The sequence below is a fragment of the Pongo abelii genome, chromosome 7 (genome assembly GCF_028885655.2).
Source record: "Pongo abelii isolate AG06213 chromosome 7, NHGRI_mPonAbe1-v2.0_pri, whole genome shotgun sequence".
In the NCBI taxonomy this organism is placed as follows: domain Eukaryota; kingdom Metazoa; phylum Chordata; class Mammalia; order Primates; family Hominidae; genus Pongo; species Pongo abelii.
This window is the reverse complement of record NC_071992.2, coordinates 18,758,249-18,776,203: the sequence shown is the minus strand read 5'-3', so window position 1 is coordinate 18,776,203 and position 17,955 is coordinate 18,758,249.

Sequence of the window (17,955 nt, the reverse complement as noted above, 5' to 3'; positions counted from 1 at the left end):
CATAGAAAGATACTTCATGGTATTTTTCATGTATCATTTCTCTTCTGAAAATCTACAATTGGCCTATGATTGCTTTCTTCTTTCAACTTAAAATTCCATCCCCTGACCACGCATGTTAACGTTTGTAATCCTAGCACTTTGGGAGGCCAAGGTGAGTTGATCACTCAGAAGTTCGAGACCAACCTGGGCAACATGGCAAAACTTCGTCTCTACAAAAAATACAAAAATTAGCCAGGCATGGTGGTGCATGCCTATGGTCCCAGCTACTCAGGAGGCTGAAATGGGAGGATTGCTTGAACTGGGGAAAAGGAGGTTGCAGTAAGCCAACATTGAGCCACTGCACTCTAGCCTGGGTGACAGAGCAAGACTCTGTTTAAAAAAAAAAAAAAATCAATTCCTTTATCTAATTATTTTAAGCTTCTACTGCATTTAAAATTGCAAATATGTTAGTGATTTTGAAAAGTTTGAAAATGTGAAATAAGTGTAATAGGCAGGAATGTCTTGTTTAACAAAACTTCTATTAAAATATACTGCTTTCCTTATTTTGGTCATTCTGAGCTCCAGATTCTAGACTAGTTAAAAGAGTAGCAGTTACATCTGAGATCTGTATCAGAGCACATGAACCGCCCCATCCCCAGGTCCACTCAAGTCTACCAGCAGAGAGCAAGGCTGCAACCATCTTCTTCTCTCTTGGGAAAGATGTCATCAATTTCTCAAATTGTCTTCCACCTTCGATGCTGTCTTCCTTAGGGGAAAATTGACAAAGGAGACAGTGCTGGGGAAGGTATGTTCTTGCTCTGTTTTCTTCAAAGTGCTAGCCACCAGCAATCTGAAACTCAAATCCTCAGCATCCAGGGCTATGGAAACCAAGTTACCCAAGACACTGAGGGTCTGTTTTCTGTTTTGATGAGCTCTCACTCCCAACGTTGTGATCTGCATCTCACCCTTTTTCCATTAGGCAAAGCCAAGCTGAGTCTAAGCAACATGAGGCCAGGGCATGCATCTTCTAGCCCAGTTCCTGGCACACATTAGGACCTCAATTATATTTACTAAATGAAAGGCAACATCTTGAGAAGAGGGGAAGGTGGAGGCCAACATAGGAAGGCAAGTTAGGAGACAAGGAAATACAGTGGCCCATCGGACACCGAGGAAGCTGACAAACCAAGCAGCACATCAATGAGAAAATGCAATTAACACAGATAGGAGGCTAAAGGGAAAAAGCAAGGGATTGGCAAAGAAGGATCAGAGATAGAGTGTGGGCCAGGCGAAGTGGCTCACACCTGTAATCCCAGCACTTTGGGAGGCCAAGGCAGGAGGATCATTTGAAGCCAGGAGTTCAAGGCCAGCCAGAGAAACATAGTGAGAACCTGTCTTTACAAAAATTAAAATTAAAATTAAAATTAGCCAGGAGTGGTGGTGCATGCCTGCAGTCCCAGCAGCTCAGGAGGCTGAGGTGGGATGATTGCTTGCACCAGGAGTTCGAGGCTGCAGTGAGCTGTGATCGTGCCACTGCACTCCAGCCCCTGGGTGACAAAGCAAGATCCTCTAAAAAAAGGGCGGGGGGTGGAGAACAAAGTATGATCATGGAGAAGGCTTGATTCAAGAACAGATTTTGTGATTTTGAGATTCTAGCCCTGAAGTTATCCTGTTACATATTATTTGGCCATATCCTCTTGGACTAGAGCCTTAAAGCAATAAGTTTTCCCCAAGGCTCTCTCCATTTTTTTTTTTTTTCAAGACGGAGTCTCACTTTGTCACCAGACTGCAGTGCAGTGGTGCGATCTCGGCTCACTGCAACCTCCGCCTCCCAGGTTCAAGCAATTCTCCTGCCTCAGCCTCCCGAGTAGCTGGGACTACAGGCATGTGCCACCATGCCCAGCCAATTTTTGTATTTTTAGTAGAGACGGGATTTCACCATGTTGGCTAGGATGGTTTTGATCTCCTGACCTCATGATCTGCCTGCCTCGGCCTCCCAAAGTGCTGGGATGACAGGCGTGGGCCACAGTGCCCAGCCGGCTCTGTCCATTCTTTTGGTCCTCTGAGGAAAACGCAGCATCATCCATGGCCAAACATCAGTGACTTGATTGGCCACACCTCCCCTTTTCTTCTTAGATCTTTCACTGGGGACAATAACCAAGCTGGCAATTGTACACATTTAACTACCTTTCCAGACCAGTAACACCCTCACTTTGATTACTACATCTATCCAGTCTGTTTCACGTAATTTCCAGGGTCTTTGTTGACGGTGTCTCACTGTTCAATTCCTGCTGTTTAAGTCCCGCAATCCCCTGTGTCTTTGTTCTCCATTTGGTGGTAGTGACTTCTTATGCACTTGGGACACAGGCAATAGCGGGACGGACTTACTACCAGCAAAGCCTCCCACCCGAAAACAAGGAAGCTCTTTCTCAATTGTCATTTCCTATTTTCATGTCTAATAGCGATTAAAGCTTCTATGTCCATCAAAAAGTGTCTTCTGGTGCAGAATAACCTCATAGTAACATAATGATCACCCATTACACAAGCATGACACTTTGGTAGCAAAATGTTATGGGATTTTTGGGGTGTTGTTTTCCTGTCCAGAAACCTCTGTGGCCAGTGGTTCCTTTGCCTGAGTTTTGCTTGGGCCCGCTAGGCTTAGCAGTGTCTACTAAAGCTGGACATATGCATGTCCTATGACCCATCAATTTCACTTTTTAGGTGAAATACTCATGAAAAGAAATGACATATAGAGGAGGCCGGGCACGGTGGCTCGCGCCTGTAATCCCAGCAGTTTGGGAGGCTGAGGCAGGCAGATCATGAGGTCAGGAGATCGAGACCATCCTGGATAACATGGTGAAACCCTGTCTCTACTAAAAATACCAAAAAATTAGCTGGCTGTGGTGGCGGGCGCCTGTAGTTCCAGCTTCTCCGGAGGCTGAAGCAGGAGAATGGTGTGAACCCCGGAGGTGGCACTTGCAGTGAGCCGAGATCTCGCCACTGCACTCCAGCCTGGGTGACAGAGTGAGACTCCGTCTCAAAAAAAAAAAAGACATATAGAGGAATATTCATAGTAGCATCATTTCCAATTGGCAACAAACCAGAAACTATTCATATGTTCATCAACAGTGGCTTGGATTATTTAAAAATGTGGCATATTCACATAATCAAATGATATAAAGCAATGAAAATTACTGAATTGCAACTACATGCAATCACTGGGATAAATTTTAAAGCAAAAGTAAGGTAAAGAAGGCAGACACAAAAGAACCAACTGTATTATTCTATTTTAAAAGGTCAACAACAACAACAAATAGGTATAAATAATGTTAGAGATTAGGATGGTGGTTTCCCTAGGTGCAGGGAAGTGATTAGAAGGGAGAAAAAGGAGCTTTGGGAGTTCTGTGTCTTGACATGCGTGCCAATGATACGTGTATTTACTATACAAATATTCGTAGAGCTGTCCACTTACAATTTCTATAACATTTTTATATATGTAACACTTCAATAAAAAGTCTATATAAAAGAAAACATAGATTTTCTTCCTAGTGTTCTTATACTAATGTGTTATTTACTAGAGGACTTTGCTCAATTGTGAACTATTCAACTTAGAAGGAATGTGTAGAGCTTGAAAAGAGTTCAACTAAGAACAATAAAATTGATTGAAGAATTGGAAACTAAAGGAAAAGTTACATAAGCTTGATATAGCCTGAGGAGATTTAACCAAGGAGTAGTTTAATAAACATCTTTTACTACTTGAAGACTACTAAGAAGATACTATTAGTGATTTTTCTTACTTATTAAGGAAAAGACCAAAATGGACTTGGTATTTTAAGCAAACAACGTAGTGTTTTATCTTCTTTAACTTGCGGCATTTTCTCCTCTGAAATGTCCATATGGACAGACCCAGTAGGTATGTGATCGTAAGGCCTAGTGCAACCAGTACATATCCTTGTTTCTGGCTCTAACCCCAGACTGTCAGGTGTTGGATGGGGAAATTGCTTCAAGAGCAGATAACCAAATAGAAGGGCAGTCTTCAAAACAGATGGAAAGCTCAGCATAAAGAGGGAGCCATTAGAGACATCAAGAATAGCATAAGGTTAGTCAGTGTACATACCTGCAGAAGTTTAGTGGGATGGCAAACCAGTTTCATCCCCTGCCAACTTCAGTTGATTGATATTAGTTGTCCAGAACACTGTGCTAAGTAAAATTATCAGGCCAGGCCCAGAAATCACAGGAAAAAGTAGGTGAGTATCTCTGCTAAGATTGGGCCATCAGATTGGGACTGAGTTGAGTTGTAAGTCTACTATGGTTCTTTGGAAACGGTCTACTAAGAAAAGATAATGCAAACAACCGCAGGAACAGAAAAGCTGAAAAAAATGTTCAAATGTTTTTGTAATATGCATGGGAACATTTAATATTTACCCTATAAAGTTATAGAAGACCAAAAAGAATTTAGAGATAGCTCAGTCTGGGAATTTTCTAATCTTTCTAAGTTTTCGGTGGGGGTGGCGGGCGTGGGGTGGGGAGGGGAGTGCTTAGTGAAAACTGTTTGTCAAAAGAAATCTTATTTCTTAAGCCCCAAAATACAAAGTAGATAATAGTAGAGTGTCTCTAGTTGAAAAGGAGGGAAATCCGGACCTTGTCCATTTAAAGGTTCCTTTTCAGCTCTCACAGTGGAGCCTGAAGTAACTTTGTAGACTATTGGGGCTTAAATTCCACTGAAATATACGCTCGTTCCATTTTTACTGACTGACGAGGAAACTGAGAGGCTGCCAGGTTGAAGGATTTTCTCTGAGTTATACTATCAGAAATTGAGCCTAGATATTCTGCCCTACATCTAGATAGTTCCTGGATTAGAATCATCAGAAACTGACAGAATTTAAAACCATTTTTCTTAAGGCATATTAATTTGCAAGGAATCGAATAGCAATTGCATTAGCTCAAGTAAAAGACACATTTTAAGGATAAAATTGTATAGAATCCATAGAAAAGTGGTACTATGAGGCGTCAGGAAGTGTGGTAACTGGGTCAGCTCTAGGGACCTACATCATAAGAGCTCAAGGACATTCTTTCTAGCCCACTGCTGTGAGCATGACTTGGCTACTAATTCTACCAGTCTCTATGAATCTTAATGCAAATTCTAAAGAGAAAGCATTAGGTTGGTCTGGCCTATAGACATTTTCTTCCTTTGTTAGTTTTTCACTCCTAGGCCAGCCAGCTGTGTCTGGGAGGAAAGGTGTGGAGTCATATGGAGATGCAGTTTCTGAGAAAGGGAGAACAACTTCCCTTAGAAGGCCCTGTGGGCAGGTATCAGTGACGTGCTGGTAAAGTGTTAACAATGGGTTCTGGGGTAGAAGAGGTGGGGAGTCCTGACTTGTAGTGTTTTCAGATTTCCATGGCATAAATATTCCCACCGTGGTGATTTCAGGCTACCAATACGACATTACTGATTGCAGAATTGGGAAGAGATGCGTGGTAGCACATTATGTAGAATTTCCACTATCTACATCATATAAAAGACGTAATGGTAAAGTAAAAGTGATGTTTTTAGTACTTATTACGTTTTATATTTACCTAATAAATATAAATTATATTACGTTTAATATAATTATCTAATTGTAAGTTTACATAATTTAATTTTTAATAAAGTCTCTAACAACTGGCTGAGAAACTCCTGAATATTTAGCAATCAGCTCTAGTGAGTTAGTGCAAGCTGGCTCCAGCCCACCAATGTGGTATTTAAAGATCACCATCTCCACTTGAGTTTGGAGGCTCTTGAAGACCGCTTTTGACATGAGAAGGACAGGGTGAGTGGGACATATGACTAAGCCAAAAAACATTAGGATTAAGAATTTGCGTTTATGGAAGGATCGCTTGCGCCCAGGATTTCAAGATTACAGTGAGCTATGTTCACGTCACTGCACTCCAGCCTGAATGGCAGAGTGAGACTCTGTCTCCAAAAAAGAGTAAAAATAAAAATAAAAATATGCCGGGCACAGTGGCTCACACCTGTAATCCCAGCACTTTGGGAGGCCGAGGCAGGGAGATCGCTTGGGCCCAGGAGTTCGAGACCAGCCTGGGAAACATAGTGAAACCTGGTCTCTACAAAAAAAAAAAAAAAAAAAAAAAAATTAGCAGAGCCTGGTAGTGTGTCCCTGTAGTCCTAGCTACTCCAGAGGATAAGGCCAAAGGATCTCTTGAACCTTGGAGGCAGAGCCTGCAGTGAGCCAATATTGCGTCAATGCACTCCAGTGTGGGCAACAGAGCCAGACCCTGTCTCAAAAAATAAAAAATAAATAAAAATAAAAACAATAAAGAATTTGCCTTTAGCCACAAAGGGCAAAATGAATTTAGCCATCCTTTAATGAAGAGGAGGGAAACAATCTTTCTCACCCTCCCATGATTGTTAATTGGTTTCAATCAATGTATATGCAGATACTACTATGGAATTATTTCTACTCTCTCAGATTAATTATATTTGTTGTTCCAAAGACTTGGAATTAAGGAATCATCTCAGGTCTGTAGACACTGGACAGGTACAACTAACTACTCAGATGAGGTAGATATTATTCTTGAGCTGAGTTTGTAGGTATTCAGTTAAAAAGGTGTGCTTTTAACAGCTGATATCCAATAGGGACCAGCTCTCATTTGATATTGCCAGGTAATTAAGTCTTGCTTTAGGTTAAGGTCAATTTTTAGGCTTGATCAAAAAATATGATTTCAAATTCACAAGCATATAATACATCTAATCAATTCTTAAATTTATTATACTTAAATTTCATATTTCATCCACATGAAGGTATTCATTCTTAAGCCAAAGTAATTATTGAGTGTTTAGGTCACTATGCAATATATTTTTCTGTTAAAATAAATTGGTTTGCCTCAAACACTAGAGATTGATCTAAAAGCGAGTCTGAAGATAGGTGTGTTCATAAATTCCTTGACAACTGAAGCATATCAAAACTCTTGCACTTCAAAAATGATTGCAAATATTTTTCAGGATGATCTCAAATCTTATGTTCGGGAACCCGCAAACCTCGGACCACCACATCAAGGGAAATGAAGTGAACCTTTCACTTGATGACAAGACTTTGTAGAAAACCACTAAATTAGCTACTCTAACATCATCATGCAGGTGCATGGGACTCCTTGAACAAATTATTCCAGAGTAAGATGGCCTGTTCCTCCATCATTCCAGTGTTATACCAGGAAACCAGGTTTGATTAGGATTTCATTGTGTGTAGTATTTGTTTCAGGGCATATGCTTTGATCAAAATCTATGTAATGAAAACCTATGCTCCATGATATCCAGCATTAATCATTGAACTATGTCTATGGCTAAACACAAATGTTACACTGATTTACTTATTAAACACCTATTTGCCTGTGAAGAGTTTGTCTCTAAAAGTGAATTTTAAATATAGAGGAACACCAAACAATAATAAAACCAGTATATAAAACTCGAGGTTATTATCCAAATCAGGTGCTTTTTTAAACTGAAAAGTAAACAAATGAAGAAGGAAGAGCTGAAAGATGTACTAATAGAACATTATTTTAAGTCCTACAAAAGTAGAAACACATGAGAAATGAATTTCAGCATATGGTGTGTTCTTACTTCTAGTCTGTATATTAAAATTAAGTTTTCTTCTAATCTTTCTTCAATAATTATGAAGGACTGAGATGACTGTCAACCAGAAAAGGCAACCGGGCAGTTGGAGATGTGAAACTATAGCCTTGGGAGAGAGGTCTTAAATGTGGTAACTGACTACTGCATGGAGTCCTGTATTGGAATTTAAATGAGTTTCAAACGTGAGATTAGTAAAAAGGAAAAATGCTTTGAAAGTTCACATATGCAGTAAATGGATTTTGTTGGAGTCAAAAAAGTGTAAATTACATAGCATTTATATCATAATGATTAGGAACTTGCAGATATATCTACAGAAATACATGTTAGGATTAAGAGAACTTCGGAAATTGGAAAGTCATGTATCTATAAAAGTATTTTATCTGGATATTTGTTTTGATAAAATCAGCCAAATATCAAATCAGTATAGAAGTCCCATAATTTGAACCCTCCTTATCTTCTTTAAAGCTCTGACTTTAACGGTAGGAGAATTTAAGTGATCTGAAGAGACAGGCTTGTGAAAATTAGTCTACAAAGCAAAGTTATTGAATTCTCTTTTCCTATTAAATTTTGTCTTCAAATTTGGATAGACAATCACACAATGTTAGACTGAATGGAACCACAGAGATAATCTAATCTAAGGACCGTGTTTTAGGGAGGAGGAAACAAGAATGAATTGTGTCTTACCAGGGGAAATGCCCTGATCTGTTTCCTGTCTGTTTCCCACCCTTTTTCTGGCACTCCCTAACAGAACTCGGCTTAGATATAACTTCTTCCAAAATGCCTCACCTTTCCCTAGGCTGGGTTAGCACATGTTGCTGCCTACATTTTATTTATTTATTTAACTTATTTTAAGTTCAGGGGCACATGCGCAAGTTTGTTACATAGGTAAATTTGTGTCACGGAGGTTTGTTGTGCAGATTATTTCTTCACCCAGGTATTAAGCCTAGTACTCATTAGTTATTTTTCCCGATCCTCTCCGTCCTCCCACCCTCCACCCTTTGACAGGCCCCAGTGTGTGTTGTTCCTCTCAGTGAGTCCATGTGTTTTCATCATTTAGCTCTCACTTGTAAGTGAGAACATGCGGTATTTGATTTTGTGTTCCTGCATTAGTTTGCTAAGGATAATGGCCTCCACCTTCATCAGTTTCCCTCTGCAAAGGACATGATCTCATTCTTTTCATGGTTGCATAGTATTCCATGGTGTACATGTACCACGTTTTCTTTATCCAGTCTATCATTGATGGGGGAAAAATTTTGCAAACTGTGTATCCAACAAAGGTCTAATATACAGCATCTATAAGGAACTTAAGCAAATTTACAAGAAAAAAAAACCCATTAAAAAGAAGACATGGGCCGGGCACAGTGGTTCACATCTGTAATCCCAGCACTTTGGGAGACCGAGGCAGGTGGATCACCTGAGGTCGGGAGTTTGAGATTATCCTGGTCAACATGGTGAAACTCCGTCTCTACTAAAAATACCAAAATTAGCTAGGCCTGGTGGTACATGCCTGTAATCCCAGCTACTCTGGAGGGTGAGGCAAGAGAATTGCTTGAACCCGGGAGACAGAGGTTGCAGTGAGCCGGGATAGCGCCATTGCACTACAGCCTTGGTGACAAGAGCAAAACTCCGTCTCAAAAAAAAATAATAAAATTAAATTAAAATTACAAATAAATAAATAAATAAATAAACAAAGAAGAAGACATACAGCCAAGTGCGGTGGCTCATGCCTCTAATCCCAGCACTTTGGGAGTCCAAGGCTTGCGGATCATCCAAGGTCAGGAGTTCAAGACCAGCCTGGCCAGCATGGTGAAACCCCGTCTCTACTGAAAATACAAAAGTGAGTCGGGCGTGGTGGCAGGCTCCTGTAATCCCAGCTACTCGGGAGGCTGAGGCAGGAAAATTGCTTGAACCCAGGAGGCGGAGGTTGCAGTGAGCCGAGACCGTGCCATTGCACTCCAGCCTGGGCAACAAGAGTGAAACTCCAATTAAAAAAAAAAAAAAAAGAAAGAAAGAAAGAGGGAAAAAGACAAAGACATACATGCAACCAACAACCATATGAAAAAAAGCTGAACATCACTGATCATTAGAGAAATGCAAATCAAACCCACAATGAGATACCATCTCACACCAGTCAGAATTGCTATTATTAAAAAGTCAAAATAGATGCTGGTGAGGTTGCAGAGAAAAAGGAACACTTGTACACTTTCAGTGTGAGTGTAAATTAGTTTGTGGAAGACAGTGTGGCAATTCCTCAAAGACTTTAAAACAGAAATAGCATTAGACCCAGCAAGCTCATTACTGGGTATATACCCAAAGGAATAGAAACTGTTTTATTATAAAGACATGTGTATGAATAGTGTAGCATTATTCACAATAGCCGCTACCTAGTTTTGATAAAGCACCTTGAACTCCCCCAGTCATAGCACTACAAATAGAATGTAATGTGCTCCTTTACTTGCTTATCTCCACCAGTTGGACTACAAGCTTCAGGAGGACAGAAATCATATTTGCCTTTTAATGAACACAGACATTCCCTTCGGTGTAGTACAAACTTACGTATTTTTTGGATGAATGACAAATACATCATTTGTTTTTGTAAAATTACTGAGAATCCATGCAAATTTAACCTGAACAGAAGTTCTTTCTTTAGGATAATGGAGCTATAGATTGAATTATTGTTCAAAATTTCAGAAACGCAAGTCAATCATCTACTAGATCAAAATAAGATTGCCCTGCAAAATACGTTTCTATTGTAATCGCTCATTAGAAATACTTACCATGTATTACATGGGTAACTTTGAGGAAATAATAGCAGATCTGAGTTTACTGAAGTCAGTCATAAAAGGCTGCTGTCTGAACCTTTCATCTCTTATTTTAAAAAATTCAGAGGTTATTTGCTGATGTGATGGTGTGTTTTTGTTGTTGATTCTGATAAAACGCAGTTTTATAGGTGACGCAGTTCTCATAGAAGAGCTTCTCTTTTTACTTGTTATGTATAACAGCAAGCTACTCCAAATCCAGTTCCTTGCCATTTCATTTACTTGACTCAGCTGCTTGTCCTTAAACTCTTTTCACAATTTCATTGCCAGCTAGAAACTTATAAGCCTTGTTCGCAGGAAGAGCTTGAGTCAAATATTTTCAGCGTCAACACTTTCGCGGTATCCTGACAGCTGCACAGTATCTGCTGAGCCGCTTTTTACTCCTCCTCAAGACTTTGACATTTTCACAATTTTTCTGTGATTTTTATCTTCACTAACGACCTGCTCATGATAATTGTGCTGTCTTTCTTTTTTTCATTTTTGGAAGTGAGACTTGCATGAGGAATTTACCAACAGTTTGACTAGAAGCTGGAGAAGTGAAACTTAGAAGCATTCATTCCTGCGTATCAAGGTTCCTCTTGGCCTTATCAAGGGTTTGGCAGCGTATGTGACCGCATCGTCCTCTAGTGGCTGACCCCATGAGAGGCCGGTGGCCACTCCCACTCTGTGTTAGAGAATGTCCTTTCAGTGCATGGCTTTATGACGAGAGGTTGTTATTTTTAAGGTAAAGGATATTTTTCTTAGCAAGCGCCTGTTTTCTAACAATCAAGTTACATTTTATGTCTTCAAACAAACATCCGACGACTTAGAACTATCCTTAGTTGGAGGAAATATAAACATTAATTCAAGAAATCAAAGCAAATATTTCAGATACCTGAAACAGTCTTAAGGAGCATAACGATCAATCAACAGATACTTATCAGGTAGGTAAAATATGCCAGGCACTGTTGTAGGTGCTTGATGTACGTTAAAAACCAAAATAGATGAAGATCCCTGCCTGCATGGAGCTTCATTCTAGTATGAGGACTTCACGAATAAATGTTTGTTTCTCCCAGGCTATCCTCAAACCAGACTCCTTGTAAATGTGACATATTTCAATAATTATATTCTGTGTTCTGTAAACTGTATTCTGAGTATTCAGTAAGTAATGTAATTGTTTTTGTCTTATCTGCTCCAGACCCCCTTCAGGGCAAGTAGGAGGTGACTGGCAACACATCACATATTAAGCTGGTGGCAACACATCGCATATTAATCACATGTTAATAATCACATATTAATCACATATCAATCATGCCTTGTCATTCAGAAGTGTTTTTCAGCTCCCATGCACTAGTGTTTCCTACTCCAGAGATCATTATAGAAAGCTATTTATGTCTTGCAAAATGGTGTGCCAAAATTTAAGAAATTCCCTTTTTAGTCCTTTCTGTATTTCTCTTCTCCCAGTTCACCTCCCTATAGGGATGGAGGTTTATTTCTACTCCTCTAGCTGTTACTTGGGTAAACTCTGGAGGGGAAGATCTTGCCTAAGGCTAGATTTCAGTTCAGCATAAACAGGACTAATTACCTCAGGCCTCTAGTTAGGACACAGAAATGGGTAAATAAGGCTTTAGTTACTCCCATCACTTTGCTTGAGAGAATGAAATTTCAAGGTAGTTTAATAAATCATGATGCCATTTTCTGACTTTTAAAGAGAATGTAATTTGTCTATATTTTTGGTCTTACCATAGATTAAACATTTGTATCTCCATTCCTGTAATGGTATTTTTTTATTTCTAGCGAATTCCAAAGAGAGACAATGAACAAATACATTAATTGCATAAATCTACTGACTTCTTAAATTTTATGATTAGATTTTTTTTCTTTTTTTTTTGAGACAGGGTCTCACTCTGTGGGCCAGGCTGGAGTGCAGTGGCGCTGCAATCTCGGCTGACTGCAGCCTCAACCTTCCGGGCTCAAGCCATCCTCCCATCTCAACCACCCGAGTAGCTGGGACTACAGGCGTGCGCCACCATGCCCAGGTAATTTTTGTATTTTTTGTAGAGATGGGGTTTCATCTTGTTGCTCAGGCTTGTCTTGAATTCCTGGGCTAAAGAGATCCTCCCACCTCGGCCTCCCAAAGTGTTGGGGTTACAGGTGTGAGCAACCGTACCTCACCATGAATAGATTCTTTATAAGAGTACAGTTTTTAAAAAATCAGAGTTTTGATGGCAATTATATGCCCTTAGAAAGGGCACTTGAGCTGATTTTTTAAAAATTTTAACCTCCACAGCACGGCCAGAGCTGAATATTGATTATTTAATTTTTAAATTCTTATAATAAAAACACTACTTTCATGTTTACATTGCCATTATCTTTTAGAAAAATGCAGCACATTTAATTTAAAATACTGTTTATTTGAAAATGGAAAAATTAAGAACAAAGAGGCTTAATAACATTGTGGATACATTCATAATAAGTAAGTAATAAAGGAATGGAAAAATGCCACGTATAATTATTTTTCTTGACACATTGTTCGGTTGTTGATTCTGGGAACAACCAAGTATAGTAATGCATATGAACAGTGATGTCAATATGAACCACATTTTTTTAGGTATACTTCATTTGCTCCAGAGAATCCACGTTTATTACTATTTGGATATTTGCAGCATAATTTGGTGAGAACACCATTGGAATTAGATGTGAAATATTTTAATTTCAATTATGATTTTCCCATTAACTAGGTGAGATTAATCTGAAAGCCATCTTCCTTATCTGTAAAATGAAGGTGGTTGGTTAAGGTGATCTGGCAAGTTTCTTTTATACAGTGAAAAAAATATAAAATACTTACACCATATAATTTGATGATATATTTAAATGATAATAACAGAAGATCATATGTAACACTAATGAATGAATATATAGGAATATGTAACACTAATGAATGTATTTAGCCAGGTGCTGTAAAATAGGCTACTTCCGAAATAGCTTATTTTAGAAGTATATTTAATTCCTTCCTATCCATCTCAAAATACTACTTTAACATTTAACGTTTCACTGTAGGAAGCATAAAAATTATTTTTTCTGTGCTCCAAATAAAGAGCGTTGCTAATTTTGATGATACTATAATTCCACAAATCATTTTTACCTTTTTGCTTCCTGGAGCAGAACAATGGAATTTTAAGTGGGCTAAAACCCAGGGAAAATTGATAATGATTATCACCATTAAAATCGCCACTTAAATGTTGTAGCACCAATGGATTTTCATACCCATTTATCCGTGTAATTTCTATGTCACGTTTGCAAGTTGGATAGCCCATGTGTCTATCCTAATTTTAGAGGAAAAACCTGAGTTCCAAGAAGGTGATGCAATTTTCCCAAGGTCTCATAACTAGTGAGTATCAATATTCTGCTTATACCTAGCAAAGTGAGAAGGGAAAAAAAATGCAAGGTAACAAAATCAAATTATGTGTTATTAGTCTTTCTTGTTCTTTGTGGGGGATAAAATGCAGAGTGGGGCTGGATTAGAGTAGCTGCCATTCCTGAAATAAGCAAATAATAGCCAAGATGTTCAATTTGTGCCAAATTTTCATTCTGCCTTAATGTGATCCCCCAAATTATGTGACCTCATGGTCAATTAATATTCCTCTTTTCATGTGTACTTAATACTTCCCATGGAAAATACCCAGCCTGTTCTGGTTAAGGTGTGGGCTTTTGTGCAGATTGCAACTCTTCTATGCAAGTCGTTCAAATTCAGGACCTCTGATTTATCACAATTATCTTAAATAATAGCTGTTGAATTTATATTTTCTCTCGTATATTAAAATGCATCTAATATCTATTACGACTTTCAAAATATACATAAAACTTCTGATATAATTCCGTGTTTACAGAAAAGTTACAAGAATAGTACAAAGAACTCCATATACCATTTACTCAAATTCTTTAATTGTTAACATTTTCTTTTCTTTTCTCCTCTCTTCTCTTCTCTTTTCTTCTCTTTCTTCTTTTCTTTTCTTTTCTTTTGTTTTCTTTTTTAAAGTTAGGATCTTGCTACATTTCCCAGGTGAGAGTGCAGTGGCACAATCATAGGTCACTGCAGGCTTGCACCCCTGGGCTCAAGTGATTCTTCCGCCTCAGCCTCCAAGTCCTGGCTAACATTTTTTTTAAAATTTATTTTTGTAGAGAGAAGGCCTCACTGTGTCACTCAGGTTGGTTTCAAATTCCTGGCCTCAAGCGATCCTCACACCTTGGCCTCCCAAATTGCTGGAATTACAGGCGTGAGCCACCGTGCCCCGCCAGTTGTTAACATTTCACTCCCTCAGCTTGATCATTTGCTCTCTCTCTCTCTCTCTGTCTCTTGTTCTGTAAGTTCATATATATATACATATATACATATATACATATATACATATATACACATATATACACATATATACACACATACACATATACACATATATACATATATACATATATACATGTATATACATATATACATATATACATGTATATACATATATACATATATACATGTATATACATATATACATATATACATGTATATACATATATACATATATACATGTATATACGTATATACGTATATACATGTATATACGTATATACGTATATACGTATATACATATATACGTATATACGTATATACATGTATATACGTATATACGTATATACGTATATACATGTATACACATATATATACATATATACATGTATACACATATATACACATATATACACATATATATATGGTTTCTGAGTGATTCAAGAATAATTTTGCAGACATCATGCCTCTTTATCCATAAAGTCTTATTTTGTATTTCTTAAGACTTTTCCTTACGTAACCACAGTTCAATTATCATAATTTGGAATTTTAACAATGATACAATACTATTATCTTTTTTTTTTTACTTTTATTTTAGGTTCAAGGGCACATGTGCAAGTTTGTTATGTAGGTAAATGGCATGTCATGGGGGTTTGGTGTACAGATAATTTCATCACCCAGGTAATAAGCATAGTACTTGATAGGTAGTTTTTTGATCCTCTCCTTCCTCCCAATCTCCACCCTCAACTAGGTGCCTGTGTCTGCTCTTCCCTTCTTTTTGTCCATGTGTACTCAGTAAAAAGCTGAGAATTTGCTTTCAGTATTTGGTTTACTGTTCCTGCATTAGTATTTGGGTCCTGCATTCAATATCTGGTTTACTGTTCCTGCATTCGTTTAGGATTATGGCCTTCTGCTCCATCAATGTTGCTGCAGAGGACATGATCTGATTCTGTTTTACGGCTGCATAGTATTCCATTGTGTATATATACCATATTTTCTTTATTCAGTCTATCACTGACGGGCATTTAGGTTGATTCCATTACTTTGCTATTGTGAATAGTGCTACAATGGACATACATGTGAATGTGTCTTTATGGTAGAAATATTTATATTCCTTTGGCTATATGACCAATAATGGGATTGCTGGGTCTAATGGCAGTTCTGTTTTAAGGTTTTTGAGAAATTGCCACACTGCTTTCCACAATGGCTGAACTAATTTACATTCTCACCAGCAATGTATAAGTGTTCCCTTTCCTCCACAACCTTGCCAGCATCTGTTATTTTTTTACCTTTTAATAACAGCCATTGCGACTGGTATGATGTGGTATCTCATTGTGGTTTTGATTTGCATTTCTCTAATGATTAGTGATGCTGAGTATTTTTTCATGTTTTTTGGCCACATGTATGTCTTCTTTTGAAAAGTGTTCATATCTTTTGCTCACTTTTTTTTTTTTTTTTTTTTGAGATGGAGCCTCACTCTGTCACCCAGGCTGGAGTGCAGTAGTGCAATCTTGGCTCACTGTAACTTCCACCTCCTGGGTTCAAGAGATTCTCCTGCCTCAGCCTCCTGAGTAGCTGGGATTACAGGCGCATGCCACCACGCCCAGGTAATTTTTGTATTTTTAGTAGAGACGAGGTTTCACCATCTTGGCCAGGATGGTCTCGATCTCTTGACCTCGTGATCTGCTCACCTCGGCCTCCCAAAGTGCTGGCATTACAGGTGTAAGCCACCATGCCCATCGTTTTTACTCACTTTTTAATGGGCTTTTTGTTTTTTGCTTGTTAATTTAAGTTCCTTATAGAGTCTGCATAGTAGACCTTGGTGGGATGGATAGTTTGCAAGTGTTTTATCTTGTTCTACAGGTTGTCTGCTCACTCTGTTGGTAGTTTCTTTTGCTCTGCAGAAGCTCCTTAATTAGGTCCCATTTGTCAGTTTTTGTTTCTGTTGCAATTGCTTTTGGCCTCTTCATCATGAAACCTTTGTCAGGTCCTATGTCTAGAATGGTATCTCCTAGGTTATCTCCAGGGTTTTTATAGTTTCAGGTTTTACATTTAAGTCTTTGATCCATCTTGAGTTGATTTTTGTATGTGGTGTAAGGAAGGAGTCCAGCTTTAAACTTCTGCATATGGCTAGCCAATTATTGTAGCACCATTTATTAGTACTATTTTCAAACTCACACTCCATATTCAAATGTCGCCAGTTGTTTCAATAATGTTCTCTATCATTAGTATTATTATTTTTTGGTTCAGGTTCTATACCAACATCATCTATCACATTTAGTTTTCATGTCACTTTAGTTGCCTTTTTATTTTTTATTATTTGAGACAGAGTCTTGCTCTGTCACCCAGGCTGGAGAACAGCGGCTCGATCTTGGCTCACTGCAACCTCTGCTTCCCAGATTCAAGCAATTCTCCTGCCTCAGCCTCCTGAGTAGCTGAGATTACAGGCATGCACCATCATGTCTGGCTAATTTTTGTATTTTTAGTAGAGAAGGGGTTTCACCATGTTGGCCAGGCTGGTCTCGAACTCCTGGCCTCAAGTGATCTGCCCGCCTCAGCCTCCCAAAGTGCTGGGATTACAGCCATGAGCCACCGTCCCTGGCCTTTAGTCATTTTTAAACTGGAACAGTTCTTCAACCTTTGTCTTTTTTAATTTTGACATTTTGGAAGAGCACAGCCAGTTGTAGAATGTCCCTCAATTGGGGTTTATCTGATGTTTCTTCATGATTAGATTCAGATTATGCATTTTTGGTAGGAACAACACGTAAGTGACATTGTATTCTTCGTAGAGTAAGAAGAGGCATATGGGGTTGGCTTGTCCCATTACTGTTATTCACTTTTATTATGTGGTTAAGATAATACTGTACTCACTAGATTAATTCACTATAAAGTTACTCTTTTCCCTTTGTAATAAAGATTCTTCTTCATCAAACTTTTATCCACAAGTTTTAGCATGCATTTATGTTTTTGTCTGGACCAGCAATGACCCTAGGATGCATGCAAAGTGGTCATTTTTCTAATTCCATCATTCTTTCAATGTTATTAGTTGGTATTCTGCCATGAGAAAAAGTTTTCCCTTCTCCCTTATTAATTTGTTTGATTGGTAGTTTGTGTACATCAACAGTTGCACTCAAATGTTCTTATTTATTTCATAAATAACTTGTTCCTATCATTATTTATTTTGATGCTCAAATTGTCCCAGATTTGGC